Source organism: Pleurodeles waltl, chromosome 1_1 (assembly GCF_031143425.1).
Source record: "Pleurodeles waltl isolate 20211129_DDA chromosome 1_1, aPleWal1.hap1.20221129, whole genome shotgun sequence".
In the NCBI taxonomy this organism is placed as follows: domain Eukaryota; kingdom Metazoa; phylum Chordata; class Amphibia; order Caudata; family Salamandridae; genus Pleurodeles; species Pleurodeles waltl.
Window position 1 is genome coordinate 734,296,234 of NC_090436.1, and position 27,179 is coordinate 734,323,412.

Below are 27,179 nucleotides of genomic sequence, written 5' to 3' on the forward strand. Positions count from 1 at the left end.
AACTCCCTTACCCTGACTAGAGTGACAGTCCCTGCTTGGACAGACTGCAAACTAACTGCCAGCCACAGACCCCATTTCTAACAGTGTGCAGTGCTGGAACGAATATTACCCGTATCCGTGAACATTTACAGTATACACCAGCCATGTGTACTAGTCTCAGAATGCACTACATCAACGCCCTGAGGCTTGCGAAGTAATGAACCAAGTCAGACTTGCTTACCAATGCTCACACTTTTTCATTTGTTTAAACACTTGGTTTGAATTATCAGAAAAAAGAAACATGATTCCAAAGAATAAACAGTCCAAGTGTTGCTTCACACTTGAGCTTGTGTTTGTACATCTATCAATTAGGGTATCACATGAAGTATGGAAAATTTCAAGCTGCAATCCAATGCATTTTGGGTATCAACCCTTCATCAGGGGTAACTGTGAAAAAATATGATAAGCTGAAGTCAGGTGCAAACCAGTCCTCAGTTACAGTAAAAAACAAATAACAGAGACAAACAACCTAATCCAAAATGAGCCTAAAAAGCATGTGAAAATCGAATTGTGTGTGCTGCATAAGCATGCTCAGATTATTATGTCCTTCCCATTCTACGCAAACAACCAAAACATGTTTCTCCTACCCTCAGAGTGCTGTGTTGTCCATGTTTAAATAACACATGAAAAAAAACCAAGAAAATGCATGCAAAAAAAAATCAACCGTCCAAAATATGCACCTCGAGTGCCCGTAGTACACTCTGTAACTTATTAACATACCAGACTGCGGGAAACGCATTCAATAATAAAAGGACCTGTGTGGAGGACAGCACATAGCCGTCCTTTATACACAACTGGTTAAATGCTCCTAGAGGGCCTGCAGCACCAATTGTGCCACCCACTGAAGTAGCATTTTTAAACATGTCTCCGGCCTGTCACTGCAGCCTGTGTGTGCAGATAAACTGCCATTTTTGAGCTGGCAAAAAAACCTTTTGACAGGCCTAAACCTTCCTTTTTAATACATATAAGTCATCCGTAAAGCAGGCACTAAAGGCTCATACAGCCACGGCCGTACTGTATTTAAAACATAGGGCATGTGTGCTTAAGTTTTACATGTCCTGATAGTCAAAAATGTCTAAAGTAGTTTTTCACTGTTGTAAGGCCTATCCCTCCAATTGACTAACACTGGGCTACCTTATTACATCAAATAAGTGCTAATTCTGGATTAGAGTACCTTACAATGAACAACGGTTCCCTTGTGGGAAGATCAAAGTCTATGTTTCCTAGGCAAAAGTAGATGCAATCTGGTTCATGATTTTCAAAACCAGTTGTTTAATGGTTGTTCATATATCAATATAAACAAATATATACATACCTCAACAGTATCACAAGTAGGTGCTCCAAATAAATGCACAGAATTCATGATTAGTGAAAAGTGGTGAAGAATAGTGCACAATAGTGTATAAAAAAAACCTAGAAATATTGACTTAAAACACCTAAACCTGGCTCTGACCATAGACTTGAAATAGCCCTACAGGTTCCAATGTTAGCAGTAAGCATCCATTAAAGTCAGCATTTATATGTCAAGGTTTCAGCCCTATGGAAACACATTTTGAGGAGACTTCACCAGGACTATTTGGTAGCCAACTCTCACCACGGCTCGGGGGGGCGTGGCCTGACCGCCGGGCAAGATGGCCGTCACCTTGTGAGGCTCTGCCCGGCCCGTGGCCGTTTATCCGTTTTATTGACACACCTGACGGTTCGGACGGGTACCGGCTGGACGCGCATTAATAGTAAGCGCCCCTGGGCCGTTTTCTGCGGCTCAGAACGGCGCGAAGACCAGAGCAGCAGCTGAGCGGAGACGCGGGCGGGCCCACACCGGGTGCGCCCGCGTGTGCGGAACGCAAGAGGAGCGGGCGGACAGAGGTGGAGCCTGCACCGGCCGCTGAGGGACTGGGCCGGGCGTTGTGCTAGAGAAGCACGAAGCGGACGGGGGGATCCATTGCCCCCGGCCGCTCACGGAGGTGTTTCTCCGCAAGCGGGGTGACGCCTGGGGGCCACTCGGCGACGGGGTCGCGTCGCGGCCCTACGGCCCCACGGAGTGCTTTACATGGTGGCGCTGGGGCGAGGAGCCACTGACGGTCCTCGTGGTTCTCCTGCTGCCTAGAGGTATTATACGGACGTGGCTGGAGAGGCGAGCTCTTGCGTGGGGCTTTGGAACCTGTGGCTGCTGACAGTTTGGGCACAGTGAGGAAGTACTCCGGGACCTGGGCGAGCCTCTTGGGCCGTTATTTCGAGGACACAAAGGTACGACCTGATGGAGGGCGGTGAAAACTGAGATTGCAGCCTCCTGCGGAGAAAATCGGGAGGCGAGGATCCGGCTGGGCAGCGTAGGCCGATCGGGCCTGTGAGGGCAGGCTGGCGTTCAGGGGTCCCGCTAGTCGATAACCCCTGTGGCTGTTACGGGGGCCCCCGGTGAGTGTCACGCTACAGAAGGAGTTTCTTTTGGAACCGGGAATTCCCTTGGTCTGGCTCCACATACCTGAGTCTGGTTGGAGGTGCTGACGCAGTGTGGAACGATGGGTAAGGCTGATCAGCGCCAGGCTAAACTTACCTTTGAAGGTGGGAAAAAAAAGAGCGCTGTTGCTGGCTCCCAGTCCTGCGAGGAGCCGAGCGAAGAGGACAGTTCTGTGGCATCGGTGAAGTCCATGTTCTTAGACCTTAAGACCAGCTTGGCTGGCATCGATGCTAAGCTGGACCATGTTACCGAACAGCTTGATCGAATTAGGGCACGTGTTGATGATCATGACTCCAGATTTGCTGCTTTGGAGACACGTACATCTGAAATAGAGGATGCACGCCAGGGCGACAGAGATCAGATCGCTCGAATGGATCGAATACTTGAGGTCATACGCAACAAGAACGAAGACTTGGAATCAAGATCTCGACGCAATAACATACGAATCGTGGGGCTGCCGGAGGCGACCGACATGGGGCGAATGGAAGACTTTATAGAGCAGATGTTATCTGATTTGTTTGCTGGCGAGCTCTCTCGGTTGCTGGTGGTACAGAGAGCTCACAGATCCTTGGGACCCCGTCCTCCTCCTGGGACTCCTCCACGCCCAATTATTGCACGTCTACTGAATTACCGTGACCGTGACACGGTACTCCGATTGGCACGAGAGAGACGCCCGTTACTCTATAAGAACTCCGAAATAAATTTTTTCCCAGACAAAAGCTTGGTGTGCAGTCCCAGAGGCGAGCCTTTTTGCCGGTTAAGCGTCTGTTGTCACAAGCGGGAGTAAACTTTGCTCTGCTATACCCTGCTAAGTTAAGGGTGCGTCATGAGGGTAAGATGATCTACTTCACAGACCTGAAACAGGCGACCAAATTTGCCCGGCAGCTACATAGGAGACGGGAGGCTGTGGAGCGCCGGGGACGTGACGACGACGATGCTGCCTTAAGTGACAATGACTAATATGCTCTGGTTGACTGAGTACTCATTGCTGGAACTGCTTGAGCGCGCTGGCTGCTTTTTGCCTGGCTCCCTGTCAGCTCAGGACTAATGGTTGGCCCACGGGCCCCTCTCTTTCGGTGTTAACTGAGTAGAGAGGTATCTGGCTGGTCATAGCCCCTAGGATGAGTCCTGTCAATTTTTGTTCTTGTTCTTGGGGTGGGTGTTGGGGCCAAGATGGATGGGATTCTGGGTGGGTCCATTTGGGGGACCTGTGTGGGTGGGGGGTGGTTGATCTCTTGAATGGTTGCGGGGTGTTGTTTCACTTTCTCTGTATGGATGTTTTATTAGCTCCTTTGTTAAATACAAGGCAGGTGGTGGCTGGTCTTCGAATTCGCTTCTGGCTGATTGTCGATGGGACCGAGGGGTGAGGAAGTGTCTGTGATCAAATGTTTGACTTGGAACGTGCGAGGGCTTAATGATGGCAGGAAGGCTCGCCTTGTGGCTGCCTATGTTAAGAGACATGCAATTGATGTGTGTATGCTACAAGAGACGCACTTGGTGAAGTCCACAATATGCAGACTTAAATCTGGGTGGGTGGGTGAGATACATAGCTCCACATACTCGAGCTATTCTTGTGGAGTTGCTATCCTAATTCGTAAGGGGCTGCAGTGGCGCACGAAGGAGGTACTGGTGGACCCAAATGGCAGATACGTAATGATGAGTGGTGTGCTTCTAGACAAAGCGTGCCGCCTGGTGGCTGTATACGGGCCGAATGTTGATGATCCAGATTTCTTTTTGGAGCTGTGGCGCTTAATAGAGTCGCTGGGTCCTGGCGCGGTGATATGGGGGGGCGATTTTAATGTCGTCCTAGACGCCAGGTTGGATAGAGAGAGCCTAGCCAGGATGCAGCATGTTGCAGCTGCTAAAGCGCTTGAGATGGTGATGCGCGATGGTGCGTTGGTTGACCTGTGGAGGCGACGACATGGGGAGGCGAGAGAGGGTACATGCTTAAACTACGTGCATGGTAGCTGGTCCCGTATTGACCGCTGGCTGGGCTCCGGGGATACTTTGGTTTGGACTAGAGCAATTGACCACCTCCCCCGCACGCTGTCAGATCACTCACCGGTATGTTTGGAATTGGAGATACCGACTGAACTTGGTAGATCGGCTATGAGGCGTCTGCCTAGGGGGGCGCTCCGGGATTCGGCCTTCCGCGAGGAGTTGCGAGAGGCGATCAGATTGTACTTTGTAGAGAATCAGGGAACGGTGAGGTCCCCAGGAACTATTTGGGAGGCATTCAAAGTCGTTATCAGAGGGGTATGTCTCTCGAAACAACATGGCATAGTAAAGACGTTGAGGCGTGAGATGGCTGAAATTGAGGCTCGGATCGCTGAGTTGGAAAGACGATTGGAATCCCACTGGTCCAACGAAACTCTCGCTGAGATTCGTCGAGAAATATCGCAGTATGAGGAGGCCTCTCTCAGAGAAATTTGTTTCCTCGGGAGGGAGGCTCGAGCTCGCCAATATGGGGAAGGTGAAAGGGCGGGTCGCACGTTGGCAGCACTACTTCGCAAGCCTTGGGCCGGTGACTATGTCTCCGAGATTGTGGATAGTGAGGGGAGGAGTGTGTCAGGATCAGGTGGAGTCATGCAGGTATTCACTGAATTCTATACAAGACTTTACAAGGCTCCGGCGGACGCTAGCGGGACTGATGCACTAGGGCCCTTTGAGGACATCGCGTTAATATGGTTTGATGAAGTGCACCGGAAATATCTGGATGAGCCATTCTCAGTGGAGGAGGTGGCTGCGGCTATCCGTAGCATGCCCGGGGAGAAATCTCCTGGGGTGGACGGCTTAACCCTTACGTTTTATAAAGAATATGTGGATATTTTAGCTCCCCGACTATTGGAGGTATATGCAGAAGCCTTAGAGACTGGGTCCCTTCCGACCTCGCTCTGGGAGGCTCTGATTGTGACGATCCTGAAGCCGGGCAAGGATCCGACTCAATGCGACTCATACCGACCGCTGTCTATGATAAACATTGATAATAAAATTCTTGCAAAAATGATTGCAGCAAGATTGCAGCCCCTCCTCCCTAGCTTGGTACTTCCGGACCAGTCGGGTTTTGTCCCGGGAAGGTCTACGGGCCATAATTTACGCACTTTCTTTGCGGTGACGAGTACACTGGTAGAGGATGATAATGTAGCAGCTGTTTTTCTGGACGCTGCTAAAGCGTTTGATTCCTTGGCATGGGACTATATGTTTGCCTTGCTGGGACGGGTGGGACTTAGCGCGCGCTTCCTTCGTTGGATTAAATTGTTGTATACGTTGCCCACGGGCTAGATTGCGCCTTAATGGGAATGTGTCTTCCCCTTTCCCTGTAGCGCGCGGCACGCGTCAGGGATGCCCGTTGTCCCCTCTCCTTTTTGCTGCGGCAATAGAGCCTCTGGCGGCTCGGCTCCGCCAGAAATATAACGATATGGGCCTACAGTTTCGGCAGCGGCCAATTTTGATATCTCTATATGCTGACGATATTGCATTATATGTACGGAACCCTGACCAAAATCTGGACACACTGTTAGATGAGATTGTGCGTTTTGGTACCTTCTCTGGAATCACTATTAATTGGTCTAAGTCCGTGGTGTTGCCTTTGACCCCCAGAGTGCCGCGTTATGAGTCACGATACCCCCTGGTGTGGGCAGAGGGCCCTGTGCGCTATTTAGGTATACAGCTGAGCTGTGACGTGAAGGAGTTGTGGCGTGCTAACTATGGCGCTGCTCTGGCGTGGTTGGAGGGGAAGGTAGAGATCTGGCGTACCCTCCCGCTGTCACTGATCGGCAGGATTGCTGTTGCAAAGATGGTGGTTCTGCCGAAGTTTTTGTACTTGTTTGTGAATCTTCCGCTCCCGCTTTCGAGAGATTACCTGAGACGCCTACGCTCTGCTCTGATCTGTCTGGTATGGGCGGGCCGCGCGTGCATTTCCTGGGAGAGGCTGACGTTGCCGTTTGAGCTGGGTGGGCTTGCTGCGCCGGACATGGAACTGTACTATCTATGCGCTCAGGCACATTTTGCGTATTACTGGTTAAATCCTATCCGTTATCTGCCACACCTGGCGCCTGAGAGTGACTCTGTGTGGCCAGACGACCTGGCGAGGGCATTTGGTGGGCGTATTCCATCCCGGGTGCTGGGGATCGACCCGGTTTCCTGCACCCTGCGGGCATGGGGGCTTACTGCTGCGGCGGTCTGGGGCTGCGATTCCATTCGCCCCCTCCTTGCCGGTCATGGCGATAGCTGATGGACAATTGCACCGCGACGATGGAGTACGGGGGTTTCTTCGAGATGCTGGCCTGACTGAGATGAGAGATTGGATGGTGGATGGTCGCTTACTTAGCGTGTCCGAGATACTGACTGACCGCGAATGTACGGTGCTTCAGCGTATGTATGTGATACGTGTCCGCTCTTTCCTGCGGAGCCGTCTGTGGAACTCAGCTGAGGCCCCAGTGGAGTCCCGTGCACTGGAGGTCCTTTGCTGTGCGCAATCTTCCAGCGGGCTGGTCACCAGACTCTATAACTGCATGCAGGAGCGGGGAAGTAACTTTCGGGAGCCGTCTAGATTAGCGTGGGAGGCAGATTTGAGTGAGCCCATTTCGGAAGCTTTGTGGCGTGGCTGCTGTGCTCATATGAGAGCGCTGACGCCCAATTATAGACTCAGATTGTTGCATTTTAAGTTTTTGCACAGAATATATTATACTCCAGTGTGGCTCCATTCTCGGGGGCTACGTGAAGATGCGTGCTGCATGCGCTGCCGGGCCCCAGAAGCTGTTTTTTTACATTTGGCATGGGAGTGTGCAGATATTAATGCTTTCTGGGTGGCTGTGTTTGATGCAATCTCTGAAATGGTCGATACAGAAATTCCTGCCACTCCTAGAACCGCGTTGCTTGGGTGCGTGGAGGATATCCGGGCAACAAATAGACGCTTGGTGGGACTGCTGTTGTTGTTGGCCAAGCGTAGAGTGGCCATATGTTGGGGCGGAAAGAGAGTACCACGTCGTTCAGAATGGTTGCGAGATGCTGCCTTTTGTCATGATCAGCTCGTGGTCTTCTGGAATTTGATGCCTGAAGGGTCCAGACCCAGGAATATCTGGGCCCCGTTAGATAATTACCTGGCGGCTCAGGACGAGTGAACGAAATACTCAAAGAAGCCCGGTCTGAACTATTGCCCCCCCCCCCTTGGTACGCTGGCATTTATGCCTGAAAGGTGAATGTTTGCTGTTGACTGCCAGTTCCAACCGCCTGCCTTTCCTTCCCCTTTTTTTTTTTTTTCTTTTTCTTCTGTGTGTTTGTTGATATCCCTCCACTGGCTGCATATTGTTATTATTGCACCATGGTTAATATAATGGCCCCGTGATAATCTGATATGGATGCAGCATCCAATGGTGGAAAGGAACTTAGAAGAACAAATGGTCTGCAATGATTATTGTGTAATTATTTGATCTCCCTATGCTAAACGTATGTAGAGATTAACTGTGGACAGCTGTTATATGTTGAATTGTGCTGCTTGGGGGGGATAGCTGTTGCATTGTTGTAAGTTGATAAAATTGATAAATAAATAAATAAAAAAATAAAAAAAACTCTCACCACGGCTCATGAGCATAAGGAATAATCTCTTGGCACCTGCAATCCACCAACTTTGTGGATCCGCTCTGGATTATCAATAATTGTTTCACATATTTCGAGGCACATGCTGCGGCCATTAGACACTGAATCAATACAAGCTGACTGTAAGTTGGGGTAACATGTATGGTTATAATGTATTCCTGTGGAAGACAAGGAGAAAATTGTGCAGTATGGGCTCCTTTTGATGGCGAACGTGCCCTTTCGACCCAAAACTCTCCCACCAGTGAGACCTGCTCTTTACATTATAGCGACTGCCATTGGAGACCGACAAAGTGAGAACCACACTTCACACTACAGCAACGATAGCCCACAGTGATTGCCACCATGAAGCTTTGAAGCTACGCCCGACCAGCTCTTCTTGCTACAGTGACAACAGCCTGCGATGTCCGGCATGCTATTCTCGCTAGACCACTGATCAACTGCAATGCTCTACCTGCTCCTGGGGGCATCCTCCACCGTAAGCACAACTCTTTGCTCCAGAATCAGAAGATAACTCTTAAGTGGGACTAACCAGATCTATGGATCCGACCCATGATTAATCGCAGTTGGACTGAACTTGTGACTTTTCCCTGGTCTAGTGGGGCCAAATGATCGTGAGTGGCACTTTGTGCTTTTAAGCGCTACTTTCAATAAAAGCTTTAAAACCTGCATTTCTCCATTTCTGCTGATTGAGTTTTTGTTGTTCTAGTACCATTTTATTTATTAAAATCTACTACTTTTTAAGTGATTTTTGATTTTGTCTGCACCCTGTTTTCACTTTATTACTGTCTATGTGCTTCATAAATATTTTACTTTTACACATTGCCTCTAAATTAATCCTGACTGCTTTGTGCCAAGCTACCAGAGGATTAAGCACACATTTAATTAGTGATGTCCTGTGGTTCACCCTGACAAGGGTTGTGGTTTTTGTCCGTGTGGGGCTTCCACCCCCCTCCAGAGATAAAATGACGCCAGTTGATGGGAATATGCTATTGATTATTAAAACAATATAAATCAGTTTTAAAATAAATAAAGCTATTTCATTCAGGTACAATTGTGACAGGCTGAGTGCTGCTACCTATTGTCATATATTTATTTAATGCATTTTGAAAGTCATCTTGCTGCCTCTGTGGCAAAAATATAAACTGCCAGAATATAGTGTCGGTAAGTATAAATGGATAAATACAGGTTTACTATATCTAACTTCAAATATGTACCTTGACAATATATATCTTCAAGGAATGTTGATGTGAAATATTTGAGAGCAGTAAGTGATTGTGATTTCATCAGCGATCGTAAACATGGAAAGACATACCAGTGATGCATTGATTGCTGTCAACGCCAAATACATGCACTTTGCATCATCCGTAGCTGAGCACAAGTATCTTTGTGAACAATGCTGTATGCACGTTGGATAATAACCACCACTACTTATGCAGGGGTTATCTGGAAGGGATACACATAGTTTTCGAAATACCAGTCCTCTGTGGTCATCCCTTATTGTGTTAACAAATATCCATCACTGTTGCTGCCCATTATAGGTTCTTGGCTAGTCTGTGACGAAGGAAGAAAATGTAGCCCCCCACCTAGGTAGCTGACATTTCAATATTCTAAAATGGTCTGTCTATGATTTCCAGTGATTGTACACTGGACACACATTCCAGCACTCCACACAGCTACATCAATACAAGCCTGCATGGGTCTTGTGATGGGGCTTCCAAAATGTGGAGATGGGCACTGCCTTTTTGTTTAAGTTACAATTATGGAACTTTTTTTATAGTTTTGTGAAATGGGACACTAACATAGCCGTAAAGAACAGAAACGCATAAGTCTGTGTTCTGTGTGAACCTGTGTATTTAATTACATGAAGAACAGTGGTTCGAAAGGAACGCATGAGAACTGACAGTCAAACATTGTGAAATCACTGAAAGCAATGAATGCAAAAAAGCATAATACAGGTTCTAATCTTAAGGTATGGTTTACTTACAACATCATCCAGATTCAGTGGATGTACTGTGACACAGTAAATGTAAAGTGACCCCAGTGAGAAACCCCATCTAAGAATTAGCAAACAACAGCACGTGAATAAACAAACCAGTTTCGGTATGGATATCCTTGCTGTGAGGCCTGTTCTTGAAAGAGGCAATTTACCTAACAATGACAACCAGTGTTTTGCAAATAAAACTTAATATTTAGCATGTCTCACTTTTATAAACCGAGGCATGTCTCACTTTTATAAACTGAGTCACGCAGAGTAGTGCGTTTTGCCATTGTGCTTGCCAATCACGTAATGAGTGATACAGCTATTGGAACATGGTAATAAGTGATTAAATTAATGAGCTAGAGTATATCAATGGTACAGTGACTGAAGGCAACCTCAAAATGCACGGTTTAAGTAGAGAGCAATAGAATAGGCTGCTTACAGTTCATGAAGTAGCAAACACATCATGGGTGAATATACACATTTTTTGGATGGCAGAAAAGAAGATAAATCATTGTTCAATAGGGGTAGCTATTAAAAACCAAATATAGAGAAGGCGACCCCTATTCATACATTTATGTACACTCGCGGTTCTGTCCTGAATTGTTCTATGCGTCCCTGAGCATCAATCTTCCATTATTTAAAGGCAAGTTTTTTATGTTTTACTATGAAGGACTGATTTTCTGGATTCAGTAACACTACACATATTTACGTGGGCTAATTTCTGAGGAATAAACATTTCAAAATAAGCTCCCAGAATCATATATGAAGACATGTGGAGAGGAACTGAGCCACTTTGACTCTGGACAATATATAAGAAAGAAGGACTGACTCATATCTACTTGCAATTGCGGCAAATGGGCTACACTACAGGTGAAATCTGGTTGTGCAGTGATATGTTGCCTACGCCAGGGATTTCCACATAGCTGAAATCTTGCAAAATCCATACATTTTGCATTATGCTATTTTATGAGATTTTATGGGGGTGCATTTCACATGATTTTACCCACAGAATCCTGCTTCAAGCAAAACTAATCTTGAGGGAACCATAAAACTGTGGCTGAGAGACAATTTCTCATCAAAAAGTGTTTTTTCTGTATCATGAGTGACAATTGCATACAATAGATTGTGCACACTTTGTACTCACTTTGACTTACTCCACCCCAGACCCACCCACTTTTCACCTATGAGGAACCACGTCATTACCTGACATGTTCATTCTTGTGAAGGTTGTGCTGGACTGAGCTGCTATAAAAGAAGGAATAAAACCACTCAGCAACAGATGTACAGTGGACTATCTTTAAAAGGATCACCCATAGAATTTTTCTGCCAACCTTACTTTCCATACAAAAAATTGGACTTGAAAACTGCAGCACTTCAGGTGTGTTCTACTATAATTTCAAAGACAATATGTCGACCCACACCTATATCGACTCTTCAATATCGACTTTCAATATATGCCCTCGGAAAGTAGATGGGAATTCAAGAACACTAAATATAAACTTCCTTATATATGCTTACATCAATGTTATGTTTGTAGCACATATTGTGGAGTTGATTTACATGTTAGTCGATTTTCCTAATCTTAATATTGTGGCATATACCCATGCCCAAAGTTTGAATGATGGAATGAACTGGGATCATAGGTAGAAATATGTAGTCTAGCAAGAGATTTCTAAAGAGTGAAAAATGACCTTATGTTGGCATTCACCTTAAGCTAATACTATGAGGTTTGGCCTCCGTGATCCTTTTATGTGTTTCAACTGAATTTGTTCACAGACTTGAGACACAATTGTAGCACAGTGATTTGTATCCCTTCATGACATATGAACGAAGACAACCCAATAATGGCCCTTACTAATTTGCCTATCATAGCAAAAGTCAACATACACAATCATGGGTCTTTAATCCAATTTTCAACCTAAAATAAGATAGACATACTGATAAGACATTCACTTGATGGTGGTTATTGAATATATGCCCATGTACACAAATTGACAAGAAATTCACTAAGTTAGTCTAGATCGAGTAAAGGTACAGCTGGTCTGCACCATCTCTATCCATCACATAAGGTTAATGTGATAACGGCATGCAGGAAACTGGGCTTTTAATTGAGGGGGCTGTGGACCCTTCTCAAGCAACAACCACAGTCCCTGTGGGAATCAACCACAAAAAGTCAATAAATTAACCCGGCTTAACCCTCTGGTAGCTTAGCACGAAAGCAGTCAAGCTTAACTTAGAGGCAATGCGCAAGGTATTTATGGAGCACACAAGCATTAATAAAGTGAAAACACAATACAAATCCCAAAACAACTCAGAAATACAGAGTAAACTGAAATAACTAATTTGACACCAAAACCATAAAAATCTAATCAGTAGAAACAGAGGTATGCATTTCTTATCCTTTTGTAAAATCTAGCACCTGAAAGATGGATTTGGCCCAGACTTGGCTCACCTTTGGACATAGAAGACATTTTCAAGGAAAATGTCTTAGAAGGTAAATTTCAGTAGGGTAAGGTAGCCAGCATTGCCTGAGGAGGAGGTGTCATGGTCAGGGAGCCACTGGACAGAATCACAGTGAAGATTTCTCCATTCAGACTTTGTTGAAAATCTCCAGTGGAACAAAGCTGTGGAATGTAACAGAATAGGATTTGTTGCTGTGGAGAAGAATGTAACTGGAGGTAATGAAAAAACAGGCCGATTTGATGATGCTCCTTGGCTAGATCAGAAATAAAGTAGATCATGGTCTTCTGTTGGTTTTTGAATGAAAATGCTTTCATTCCTGAGATTTCCTTATTGGCTGTTTGGGCACCTTTAGCACCACATCCAAAGGTCCAGGACATGGTGGTCACCACTGGTAGGGCAGGACTCACTTCAGGCAGAGTCTAGGTGCAGGGTTAAGGTTGTTGGAGATTTTTGTGTCCCCTTATCTCAGATCTGGAGGTCAGCCACCTAGCCCTTCGAGTTACTCTGGTAATTGTGGGTTAAGGGTGGTCCTCTGGTGGGAGCAGGGTAGTTCTCAGAGGTCCAAAGCAGGCCTCAAGCAGCAGGGCTGTCCTCTGAAGTAAAAAGCAGGCCTTCTGAGTGTCCTCCGCAGGTAAAGGAGTAATAAGTGGCTCAGGAGGTCCAATATTTATACCTGGTGCCACCCTTTGAGGGGGGAAAACATCTAGTCCACTCCCACATCTGTTTCTAGAAATTTCCTTCCTTCCCTATCCAGGCTCCAAGTGGTTTAGGGTGACAATAGGTTGGTGTCAAGTTCCTTTGTGAGTGTGCTGAGGCAGCATTTGAAATGTAAATGGTGCAAGGAACAGCTCTGCCCCTCCAATCTTGGTAGGATGGTCCTCTCCCAGCTATACATAGAATGTATTGTTCACTGTCTGGGCCCAATATGCATTCCTGATGGTAGAAGAATTATTAGCAGGTCTCAATATGTTTAGGGCAGGAAAAGGCCAACTTGACAAAAGTGGCATTTTCAAAATTGTAATCTAATACCATTAAAAAGGATTTTAAATTACATATCATCTGAGTCCACTCATGATAATTCTACCTGATTCCAATCAAAAGTTAGCATATATTGAATGTTATAAGGTAACTCCATGTTATCCAATGGTAAAGGTAGGCTTTACAGTAGTGAAAAACAAATTTAGGAGTTTTAAGCTACCAGGAAGTTTTAGGTCTGGCAAGAGGTTTATTTTGCCAGGTTCAATTAGCGATAGAACACTGCACTACAGACTACAATGGCAGACCTGAGACATGTTTTAAAAAACTTCACTGACTGGGTGCACTATGAGTGCTGCTGTCCAGTAGTAGCATTTCATTGACAAACCCTCTGTACCTGTGGTATCATACACAGGGGAATTACAAGTAAAATAAATGTGACAATCAGGTATAAGAAAATTATAAAGTGCTAGGGGCAAGACACAAATTAGCAGTGGTCCAGTGTACAGAGTCCTAAAAGACAAAACAAAACTGGTTCAGAAAACAGGAGGGGTGAAGGCAAAAGGTTTGAGGATGACCCTGCAGGAAGGACATGTCCAAAATTACTCCCCTCTAGCCACAAGCTAGGGTGCACTAATCAATGCATTGGTGGGCTTCCCTGCTTTGGCAATAGAACTGCACAATGGGGCTCTTATGCAGAGGAACTTGTCAGTTTGATGCCCTTCTGACATCAGTCAGATCCCTCTGTCAACACTCTTCTGCGCCACTGTGCCAACCCACAGGGAACCTTTCTCCTCACCTGTGGACCCCATCTGTGAAGCTCCTAACCTTAGCTTGCACATAGAGGCAACCCAATAACAGGCAGTACCAGCATGTCCCCAAAGTGATATGGCCCACTCTCCCCTTTGGTCTGATATCTATCCCCAACCTAAGGAAAACTCTGTCCATATGGAAAGAAAAAGACGCTGACAGTTGTCAATGTCAAGAGCCAGGCCCCAGGCAATCCACTGCCAAGTGGAAGCTCCACCAAGTGAGGGCCTTATGCAGGACTCACCTCCAGGCTTCAGGCTGGCAAGGACTTCCCTAACTGCTCCTGTGGGTCTTCTGAACGCTGAGATTTCCTAGAGTGGGGGAGGGAAACTGTTCTGGGTGATAGGCACCTTCCTTATATTCTCCCTCCCACCAGTCCAGAGGTGGTAGCCTGAGACTGGTTCTCCAGCTCAGAGTCTGTACTCTGAGGCTGAACATGGGACATGGGTGATTCATTTCACCATCTGCCCCTCTATCTGGAAGTCCAGAAACCAGAGCTTTCAGGGTATCCTGGGTGCCTGCTGCCTTCCGTTCTTCTAACTCTGGTGGTAACTCATTTCCCAGAATGCAGTCAATGGGCCTCTGGAGTGAACTATGGCCTTCCTCCGGGGTATTTCCCCACCCCATTCTAGGGGTATGAGAGCCACTGGGTGGACAAAGTCCTGCAGATGGACCTGGATTACCCTACACACGTCTCCAGTGTACTGATCTGGGGAAACCTACTTTTCCACCACCATGGTCCGGCTAGTATTGGTATCCCTCAGAGCAGCAACAAGCATCCCATTGACTGTGATCTGATGGAAGTGATGAGACTCGCCCTCAGAGATCATAAGCCTATCCTCTGAGTCTATCTCCCAACTAAGGGAGATCAGGGCATGTTCTGCCCTTTACTCCAGGGGACTCCTTAGTCCTAAGGCCATATTGGCTTCCCCTGTAGAATTTCCGCCAGTGGATGGTTTCTTGGGACAGACAGACTCCCCCTGCTTGTTTCCTAACTGGGAACACTCAAAGTAACAGGGCTGGAAATGGGCACCTTCGGCCACCGCCCACCAGAACCTCCTCTCTGCTTCTCAGAAGGAGCATGGAATACTTTCCCCCACTTTATTCTGGGACCTGTTTTTGTCTTCCTGGACCTCCACGTTATTCTGCTGTGGGAAACCTGACCTACCAATCCTGAGGTCACTCTCCTGTAACTTCTCAAAGACCCTGGTTCTGAGCCAGTGGACCATCTCCTTAGCAAGGTCCCTCAGGTCAGTACACCTAACATCCAAAGTGTTGGCACAATTTTATAAAACAACTGCTTAACATGTGCTCTCTTGCAAATTGTAAAGACCCTTATAACTACTTACATCACTGCCTTTCACTCAAGAATCCAATGCCTTGCAAAAGTAATTGATAAAATCCACACAGGACTGTTGGGGCAACTTCCTGCTGTCCATACATTTCTGCCTGCACTTATCAGGGACAAGCCCATACTTCTTGCAAGGGTCGAATTGGCAGTTTAAAACTGCACACACAGACATTGCAGTGGCAGGTCTGAGACATGATTACAGGGCTACTTATGTGGGTGGCACAACCAATGCTTCAGGCCCACTAGTAGCATTTGATTTACAGGCCCTGGGCACCTCTAGTGCACTTTACTAGGGACTTACTAGTAAATCAAATATGCCAATCATGGATAAACCAATCACCAATACAATTTATACAGAGAGCATATGCACTTTAGCACTGGTTAGCAATGGTAAATTGTGCAGATTCCTAAAGCCTACAAAAACAGGTCAAAATAGGAGGAAGGAGGCAAAAAGACTGAGGAAGACCCTTCAAAAAGGGCCAGGTGTAACATGTGGCATATTAGCTACCTTAGATATAGCAGCTGAACGTAGCTAGAGGTTATTTAAGTCTCTTGTCTGTAACCTGTGGTTCACATAGCAATGTTTTTTTTTTCTCATACAGATGCCCCCTGTGCCTCAGAGGGCCAAGTGCCTGGGTTCAAATGGCAACTGAAAAAACACAATGTAGGAAAGCGGGAACTTTTCCTGCAAACACTCACATACTTCAAGGTTGCATCTACCTGTGAAAGAAGGCACACAATCAATTTATTTGTATAAAAGACACATTATAAGACACATGGGGCCTCTCACAGCATGAAATGAACAGTAAAAACATGGAGGGTTAGAGGTTTTATTTGATGATTGGTGGAAAGATCTGTAGCAGCCTTAGCATGACTGTAGAGAGGAACAGATAAACAGGGATTTAGCCAACAGCTACCATCTTTATTTATTGTCAAGAAGAAACCCCCAGGATAGCTTTTGCCAGAAAGCCAATTCACCCAAAATAGTATCTAGATCAAACTGTTAAAAAATTGGGTGGCAAAAGTCTAAATAATATCAATTTGACTTCTCAGAAGCCATCACTAATCACCATGTGGTTTGCCTTTGAATTTGTCTATGTAACTCCCTAAGGGGGCACTGCCTACTACAGATAAAAATAAGAAGCATTTACAACATACTTTGCTAAATGCTCCCTGCTAGCCTACCTGATTATTGAAGAGAGTGGCTTTAGATTTGGACTCAAATCTTTGAACCTAGAACTCTATTGAAGATTCAGTGGTAATAGACTGCTGGTGACCCCAAAGGAAATAGGGGTGAAGGTCTAGGCTAGATGTCTGCTATTGCATCTAACTCTTCTTCTACAGCTTGAAAGTACAGACAGTTCCGGAGTAAGAGGAAGCTATGAATTTCTGGACGTGATCAACCTGGACAATTCAACTAGCCTGTCTTTTTGGTTGCCCATGACAAATTATCCCTGTGTCTGCAAAGCAAAAAATACCATGCATATTTAGGGAGCTAGAGCTCCTTCTGAGTTATCCAACTCACTTTAAATGGAAAAGTTGGTCTGGACCTGAACTTGTGTTGTGGAAAGCCTTTCTACAACTTGAACGTTGGCCTGGGGTCCAAGAAGAGTTTCGGACATATTTCTATATTGCTGGAAAACGAAGAAAGAAATTACAGGCTAAGGGAATAATTTAGACATTGTTGGTAGTAGAGCATTCAACAAACAACAGTAACAGCCCTATCTTCCAGCTTTGAGACTCTTCTTCCCTGTTTTGTTGGTGATGGAGCATTCAACAAACAAAAGCATCAGCCATATCTACCAGCCTTGAGACTCCTCTGCTCTGTTTATAGCAGAGCCTGGAAACTTTGAACTACAGCCCTGTCTGCCATTTGGTCACCAGGTTCTGGGCGGGCAAAAATAGGACAGGGTTGCTGCTCGCCATTTAAAAGTGATAAGTGTGCATCCACCACACGGGCATTGTAATCACAGAGATCACTGCCAGGAAGTTTTATTTTTGTGGTTTTCCCCATTTTAAGTTTTTGACTGCGATTTGCAAGGGTCAAAAGCATAAAAGTAGTATTTGATCTCAGTGGAGCCCAAGAAGCAATGGTTTCCAGCTGAGCCTCAGTGGAGATTTTGAACCTCTTTTGAAAATGTTCAAGTAGGAAGTTAAAATAATTGAGATAAACTACCAAACCTCCCACTGCACACTCTATTGTGGTTACATGCTTGCCCTTCACAACACTTGACCGAACAGAACAGACAACTTTAATCCAATCATGCTCCATCAACAGTCAGCCTTAGTGGTGCCTCTGTACTATTCTAAAACCTCTTAAACTAACTCTGATTTCTGACTTTTCATTGTTTTCCTTGTACCAGTATTTGTTTTCATAATTCTTTCCGACCCCTACATCCCATTCTCGTAATTTCCATGGCATTTTACTCTTACGTTGTTTTTTTTTGTTTTACAATACATTGGTTTCCAATAAATTAATGATTGTACGGTTGCTGCTTGTACCAAGGTAACAGGAGTGAGCCAAGGTACCAGAAGTGAGCTACGTATCACGCGCAGAAACCAATCTACCTATTAGGAAGTAGATTGTTTTAATTTTTGAAGGAGCGTAACCAAAGCTCACATCAAAACAGCATCTTCTGCCTTCATAGTTTGCCGCTTCTGTTTCCTAAAAATATGCGAAAAACAGTGTTCTCGTGAAATAAAATACATGTTTATTGAACTGTCCAAGTTAAAACTAGCTCCAGTGTGAAGTCCAGTTTCTGCTAATTTATGACCTCAAATCATGAAGCAAAATCAATATTTTTAAGTCAAACTTTTCTTTGTTTTTGAAAATCCATTAATAAAATAAAACGCGGTAGAGTGCAATAACGAACATGATCAAACGCTTGAACCTAGTCTCAATGCTGGGAATTACTTAAAGCAGACATATGAATAAAATAAGCTCATAACAGGGGTTTTTGAATATTGCTTAACCTTAGTTCACAACTACATGGCGGAATAGTGCATAGGGGGCAAAGGCTGCGCATGTGATTCAGATACCTGTTGATCCATGGCATGACACGCTTTATAAAAACTTAAAGGGCCATGAGATGTGCAGAACTTTTTTAATCACTGATTAATTTTCCACTTCTGTTTTTCATCACTTTGTTGACACACAAAGGATTATGTCTTTAAATGAATAAAGTATGACCATCATGGAACTGTAAATGCACTGCTGAGATAAGAAAGATGGCTTTCTTATACTTTCAGAAAGGAATATAAACAGGAAGCAGCAGCGAGAAGGTGATCTCTCTCTCGGGAGCCCCACCTTTGTGTTTAAATGCAGATGCACTTACTGTGTATGGCTGAGTGAACACGTCTAAAGTGTGAGTGGTTGCTCAAAGGCCTGACATCAGAAATGATCTGCAAAGGAACCTGAAACAGAAGAAACGGGTAATCGTCATCACAGGTGCAACATAATTTTTAAAATAAGCAGGAAATTGTTGCTTTTTGTAACTAATGTATTACACATTTCTTTTAGAGGTCTGCGTGTAGCTCCACAAATGTGTAATGCTGGTTTCAGAATAAATAATGCAGGACATGCATCATGGGCTATGTTTACCAAAGTGTCCGTAAGTGCTATCTATCTATCTATCTATCTATCTATCTATCTATCTATCTATCTATCTATCTATCTATCTATCTATTTATTTTAAACCTATTTTATTGGTTTTCAGTACAACACAAACAATGCAATCCTCCCACTGGTGGTCCCCACCACCGGGGTTTCCAGTCGCAGACCAGGGTGCTCCACGCACGTGCCCTTTCCACCGGACCCTGGCCCCTCCGTACTTCTCGGTGTCTTATTGTTTCCTCTGCTTTGGCCCATTTCAGGACCTCTCTCCTCCAAGTACTTACTCGGGGGCCAAGTGTCACTTTCCATGTCATTGCAATTTCTTGTTTAGCTAAAACCAGGACCAGATCTTGGAACTGGTTAGTGTGTTTATGTTTGGTCTGCCGGTGATAGCCCCCCCAGCAGACAATGTCTGGGATCGTTAGGTATCTTCTGCTCAATAGTGTCTGTAAGTCGTTGCATGATCAAGCGCCAATACTTGCGTATTGTTGGACAGTACCAAAACATGTGAATGAATTCGGCACCTTCCTCCCCACATCTTGGACATCTAGCCTCTGTTGCCCGAAGTGTCTCCTGATCCTGCCTGGAGTCAGATGTGCTCTGTGCAAAACATATGTTGATCAATTTGAATCAGGCGTTCAGAGAGGCTCGCAGAGTCCAAGTTAAGATTTCCTCCCAGTCGGTGTCTGTAATGGGAGATCCCAAATCTACTTCCCACTTCTGTTTAAGAGCTGTCAACAGCTGGCATATCATTGCCCTGAGTTTTCTATAAAGGCAGGTCACGGCCCTACGCGTCCCCGTGGCACTCACCAAGTATTGATTCACTATCTATCTATCTATCTATCTATCTATCTATCTATCTATCTATCTATCTATCTATCTATCTATCTATCTATCTATCTATCTATCTGTCTATCAGGCTTAAGACCATTAACACTCTGTCAAATCAACCACTTGGCTTTTAAGGAAGTCTTTGAAAGATGTATTTTAGGTTAATTCCACAGCCGCAGCCAAGCCTCATTTCCCATTTACTTTCTGTTGCCCCAATCTATTTTCCTTCCTTCTCCTGCTCTTCACAGTCCACACCCACATCCAAAACAGTAAGGCAGAAGCAGACCGTTTTCACCTGCTCAGAGCAAGTGGTAAATGTATGTGTTAAACACCACATAATTGAGAATTCCTTGTGGTTTCACAATGGGTAAATACAGCTCTGCATGGCGCCTCTCTATTCAATGGGAGGTAGTTTGTAACTGTACAGAACTGGTGTAGATTAACAATAAATTCACATGCAAATTTAAAACCTTCCATTATCGTGCAACTTGGAATCTGGGCCTTTATGTGGTGTTGCACTTTACCAATAAAGCAATCACTCAATCAGTCAATCTAGGATTCAGTGCCACTGACATAGAATTTTCCTCCCAAATGGCCCTCATAGCTTTTAAAAAGTATCAGAATACACTACCTTCAGCCCAATGTCTGCCTTACTGAAAACAGAGGGCCTTCTTTATACCCATGCCATTGTTGACCCACTGCGACCGGTATGCCATACTTATGAAAGCTCACTGGGTCCGATATGATTTTTGTGAAAATTGCTTCTGTCAACTTATTAGCTGGTCTAGCATGTACTTATGGTTGCCAAATCTTTCTTTGTTTTTCAAAAACGAGTCCCCAAAGTCTTCATTTGTTTTTTTAAAGAAACTCAATGTCCTTAGCACATTTGGAGCTTTTCACAGTGAATGAAAGTAATACTCTAAGTATAAATGAGACACCAAAGTGGAAAGGTGGGTAGATGGGGGATCTGCTAATTTTTCTATATGCCCTGTTACTCCCACTTCTAAACAAAGCCCTTAGGGATGATGTTGTCCCAAACACTGTATGCTCAAAGTGCTGGTTAGGAAAGATTTAATTACATCCCTCTACTCTCACTTCTTGAATACAAACTGTGTCATACAACAGATGTCACCTTGCATTCAGATACACTGTGTGTATCATGAGCTAACTCAGTAAGTTTCTAATCAGCCTATAGTCAGTTGCACAAGGACCCCAGAGCTTTAATGTTACAACTGGTAAGGGTAACCAGAAATGAGTAAGCCAGTGTCACAAAACCCATCATCTTTCATGGCCATTAGAAAAACCCATTCCAGCAGTCAGTAGTAAACAGACTCCAGACAGAGACACCCAACAGTGCCTATGTCACATCTGAAGCTGCACTGACGTGCATAAGATATGACATACATATTACCTTTAGTTAAGCTAGCTGAACAAAATGAGAATCTAGGTAATCAGAAACAAAATTCAGAATCTTTCCTAATTCTTCAGGAATTGTCAGTAATGAGGAGGTAAATGGCACAAGCTGCATATTTATGGTGTTGCTTTTAAATACCATGGCAAAATCAATTTTTTAGAATAATATACGTAGATTGAGCTAAGTAAATGGTCGACCAGATCTTCAAAGTGTGATTTTTCTATTACAGCAACTCTTGTAAATGTATCTTACAACTCATTCAACCATTCACTTCCTCCAATTAGGATGCAGCACTTTTTGATGTTGTGTGAAGGAGGTCTCAGTTACTAGCACTGAGTGAATGGTTTTGTCTCCACGCAAGGTCAGATTTACTAAATAACATTTACAAAATGTGGCACCATTATTTTAAGTAAACTTAAATGTTCTGTTATTTCTTAGCCCTTAATCCTTTCAAATATGACAGGGTTAGCGAAGCCCAGTTTGTTAAAATTTGTACCTTCTGGAGACAGTATTCACAAATAGGTAAATCTTTTATTAAGGACAGTACTGATAATCCCTCACTATAGTCATAAAAAATGTTTTAAAACAGTACTTGTGATTATTCTTCATCATCATAACATCTTTAGAGCACAACTAACCAACGTGCATCTGAGTGCTGCATAAATATTTAGTAGATGCAAAATCAGAACAGGGAAGAATCCTCTAATTTCTCAAAGATGTCTCCTGTTGTATGAGTGGAGTAAGTTAGTGAATCCTCTGCATGACTTCTGCACACTGAGAGAACAATATATACTTTTTTTTCCAGTTTACTGGAACGCTCTAAAAGAACTGTATTATTCCAACTAGATTTAAGGTAATTAAGTTCATATTTAAAAAAAAAGGTTTCTTGGGCAACAGCAAAGCCTTACGATTTATCTTAAGATAAGATCCATAATGGTGGACTTGAAGGCTCCACAGTTTTTAGTTTTTTTCCTAAACTCAAATAACAAGGTGTTATAGTAATCCCTCTTAAAGACTATATTGACTCCGACAATAGTGACCCTATGGTTTTATAACATATTCTCTGCAAGGATTTATTATATTAGCTCCACAAGGACACCACTACAGTTGCATGACTATCCACTGAGCGACTGGAATTATTCCTTGAGTTGTATACTCATTGTGACTTTGAACCGGTCTAGCACGACCAGAAAATCGCAGCTGGTGCTTTGTTCTTTTTGGCATTAAATTGACCTAAAAACATTAAAAACTCATTACTCTGGTTCTACTGATTGGATTGTTGTCATATTGGTGTTATTTTATTTATTAATGTTTACTATATTCCACTAAATAGGTCTGAGATTATTCTTGTGTTGTGTTTTTGCTTTATTACTGTTTAAGTGCTGCATAAATACTTTACACATTGCCTCTAAGTTACACCTGACTGCTTGTGTGCCTTGTCTCATTTCAGTATGCATCTTACTGTTCATGATATATTGGGATGTTTTGTTCCATCATAGCAGCTGGCCTACTGCCTACCACCAACCTAGAGTTTCAGGGTTCCACAAAATTTTGTTTCCTCTGGGACTCACTATCATCAATTCATCTGAAGTACCTGGTGAGTTGAAGTGGAATTTCCTTCTACACTGAAGACTTCTTTGTTTATTGCTCATATGTGTTAATCATCTTTGTGATATCTGTTATACATTCTTGGTGCCCTGACCCTGAAACTACCTTCTACAACATCTCTCCTAGGATTTCACCTCCCAGCCCACCCTTTACTAACCAGGGAAGTCAATCTGAACATGGACTCCAAGGAAGCCCAGTGGTCCATTTACAGCAGCCAGGACAGATAGGCTGGATGTGCACAGAGTCATAGATTTGCAAAAGAGGATCCCAGTGGGTTGTGTAGAGCCTGTGTAAACTATAAGTTAAGGAAGAGTAGTGCAACATTGTGCATAGATAGTGATGTTATGTACAACTCTGCTTGTACAGAAACTCATCCCATGAGATGCTGTCTAATCAACATTATAAACCTAATGATTTTAAGCCTAAATTAAAGGTATCCATTTAAATGTCATGTTGCAATATAATAGAAAATCCACAGTATAAGCAGCCACAACAGGGCAGTGAGAGAGAAGGGAGACAAGGTTAGACATATACAAAAATGACAGAAAGCTAGGGTTCTGGTATACAACACTATAGACTTTAGGCATAAGCCCATTTCTTCGTTGCAGACTCTAATCTCTCATTTCTTGATTTGCGATTCAGAAAAGTATCAGGGTAGTCATCAGTGATCTGCAATATGGGGTCAGCATCTTTGTAAGCAGATTTGGCATGGGAGGTATCTAGGCTTGATAAGCCAACCGATTCTAAGAATGTTTCTAAGTCCACTGTCTCATGAAGTTCTGTGATTTTCCCTCATCTGCAGTCATCAGAATGGCTGGTTCGAAGAGGCCATATGTAATGCCTAATACTTATGGAGCATTTTCTTCCATCTTATGTGTTTCCTGTAAGAATGCAGCCCATATGAAGACCCAGTGGTTGTTGTAAAGCAGGTTAAGGTAATAACTTATTGGGTTTGGTGATGTGGCAAAAAACATGTGAACATGGACTGGCTGTATGCAATTATCCATTAATTGAAAGCAGATCCTGTAGGCCATTGGAGTGCCAACAGGGGAAGAAAGGAGAGTGGTGTGACCTCGGGGTCGAACGCTGACAAAAATGAGGACGTCACCTGCCTCTCCAAAATTAATTGTTTTGGTCTGCTTGTGTCTTCCAAATCAGTGGTTCTTAACATTTTGACTCCTGTGGACCCCACGTAATCATTACTGGAACCCTAAGACCGCCAATGGATCACTGTTCGAAAACAGGGACCCCCCCTGAGTCATTATTGGAAGCAGTAGACCCCAACCTAAGCATTTTCAATTATTTGAACCACAGCAATATACAAACAATATAGAAACAAGCATTTATCAAACAAATACACACAATATTTAATAATGTATTTAATTCACAAACCACTAGCAAAACAAATCAAAATTTTAATGGTAAGGTTGGAGCTTTTCTAAATTCAAATGAGGCCATTAGTTGTCCATACTGCATTTCTGTTTGATGCACTTGCACTGCTTCCCCTGAGTCAATATGAGGATACTAACTTAAGTGTTAGCCTCTAATTTCAAATTCTTTCACAGAACATTTTTAAATGTTCAGAATAACATTTTGCATTTTTATTTATATATCCTATATTAATCTATTAATACTATTTAATTTTGTAAGCAGGCACGGACCCCCTGAGTAGCTTCCCGGACCCCCAGGGGTTCCCTGACCACAGGTTGGGTACCACTGTTCTAAATCAATAGTTTTCTGACAGAAGAGCCATAGTTCTAGATAACATGTCTAGATGGTCTTCTATTGCTGATACTATCTTGACAGTAGAATCCAGTCTTGTTAGAACATGGCAAGGACTTCACTTGAGATGCCTGAGACACCATGTCTTCGAGAACAGAACATATCATGGTCTTGATGCAGGTGAGGTCCCTTAACAGTGCCTCTAATGTGATCTCGGGAACCCCACCAGTGGTACCATATGGTTGGCATGGCATGGCATGGCTTTATTGCTGGCAATTGCATCTCTGATCACAAGATGAAGGTCAGTTTTGGTTTGGACATTTGAATATCAAAACACTATTGTGCACAATGACAGATCTTTCAGTAGAATGTGAGCAGTCTACATATTTCCACATGCATGAGCAGCCCTTACTAAGATAGACTGGTGGCACTTCTACAAGTAAGTAAACATTTTTGAAAGCAGGTAACAGTACTCCAAAGCAGAAAGGTATGTCTTAACTGTAGTATACAGAGGAACATAAGACAGGCATTCCCCAGACTGTGGGTTAATATGTGCAGTCATGGTTTGCAGCAGTGAAGATGGCTGCTCCCCAAACAATGAGCCAACAGAACCAGTTTCTGCAGATGGTATAAGCGTTCACTGCCAATATAGAGATCAAGAGCTTCAACAGTATACCATATTATGTGATGTCACAGTGCATTCAATCCTGCATAGTTTGTCTTATGCATCATCAAAGACCCCCTGCATTAGATCTCATGTGGACAGCGATCCAGCACAGTCAAGACAGACACAGACCACAATAGGTTCCTGTATAGTTGGGGGGGAGAGGAGGGAATCTGCAGGTCACATAGTGAAGTCTGCTAACCCACCACCTCTTCAACAGTTACTGCTCCACTGAGGCTTTCCCAAGAGCCTTCTCTCCTCACAATGGATGACTGGGTTCATTGTCAGCGAACATTGTCTCTCGGGCCAACAGGTCTCTGCAGGGTAGCTCCTAGCATGGCCTCGATGCATCTCCTATCACATTCATCAGGCCTTATCTCAGTAGCAAGTACATCACTCACTGCTCCTAAGAATCCTCACAATCTGCCTCACGATGGGCCAAGAGGACTGCAATCTCCCAAAAAGGTCTCTGGAAGCTAGAGACATTATTAAAGATAATTCTGGGAAATTTGATAATAGTTGGCTTTTGATCTTTGGATCACCACAATTTGGCCTTCAGCACCGACCCATCAAGGCTCCCTTCACTTTCCATGTGCAATCTCCTGCTGGTAAATATAGTTTTCACACAAAAGCCACCAATTGTCGTATCAGCACTTACTATGGTGCATGGGGGACTACAGCCGCTTGGATGGCTCATGTTGAGGTAAAGTGTTGCTTCCAGGACAGTGCAATTCAAACTGGGCTGAAGAGGAGGGGAAGAGCCTCAGGGGGAGTTGGCCATTTTAGTTACAACAAAACCCACCTCCACCTCAAATATGAATTTATATGCACCATATAAATACATCCTGATTTGAAAACAAGGATCAAAAGAAGTTATGCAACACCCACTTCATCCTTGAAGATGCTACATTTGTTACAGATTAAAGAGTGTAAACCTGAAAATATGTTCCATAACCCACAGACTATTCAGTCCACTGGTCCTGAATTATGGGGGATATTTAAAATGTACCACCTTATGCCATCAACCATATCCTTTGCCAAACTAAAAACGTAAAGTCTAAAATGTTTTATTTATCCAGGGCGTTATTGCTTGGAAACTACTCCCCCTCCATCCAGAAAGAGGTATTGGATCATAAGCCTGAAATTAAAGAAATGTAATAAGATGGAAACACTTTTGAAGCATTATGTACATCATCTGTATTAACTGTTTAGTAAAATCCTGCATCCGAAACAAACACTTAAAAAGGTGAGACTTCCGTTAGGGTCCGAATTGTGTGAACGCAAACATTATCCTAATGTTGAGGGGGAGCTTAATCCATAAATTAGAACAATAGAGAAGGTGGCCACGGTAGGAAAATGTGGCTAGCGTGCTAGACATTTCAAGGTTTATATTTCTTAAAGCAGATGCTTACACAGAAAGTTGTCCTTTAAATTCTCTTACAAAAATCTTGGGTCTAGCTGATTCAAACTTTTCTTAATGGGTCAAAGATATTAAATGTTATCCTTCATCAGCTGGTATCCATTGCAGTAATATTATAGCTGCGGACACATGGTACATTTATCAAAGGCTCGTCAACGGGTACACCTGAGCAACAACAATGCATGTTTTTTGATTTTCCAAGGCAAAAAACTATTTGCCTAATCCAGAAGGG

The 27,179-nt window shown here is 43.9% G+C and overlaps 1 protein-coding gene across 9 annotated transcripts in view; it reads right to left on the bottom strand.

Annotated features, from left to right (window-relative positions):
- SYK (spleen associated tyrosine kinase) overlaps positions 1 to 27,179 on the bottom strand; it is a 596,672-nt gene that overhangs the window by 435,416 nt on the left and 134,077 nt on the right. For 5 of the 9 annotated variants that reach the window (XM_069227433.1, XM_069227425.1, XM_069227440.1 and 2 more), the window contains one exon: positions 19,011 to 19,089. The exons of the other annotated variants lie outside the window; for them this stretch is intronic. The gene's annotated coding sequence lies outside the window, so the exon portion shown is untranslated. The remainder of the gene's footprint in view (positions 1 to 19,010; positions 19,090 to 27,179) is intronic. 9 annotated transcript variants of the gene reach the window in all.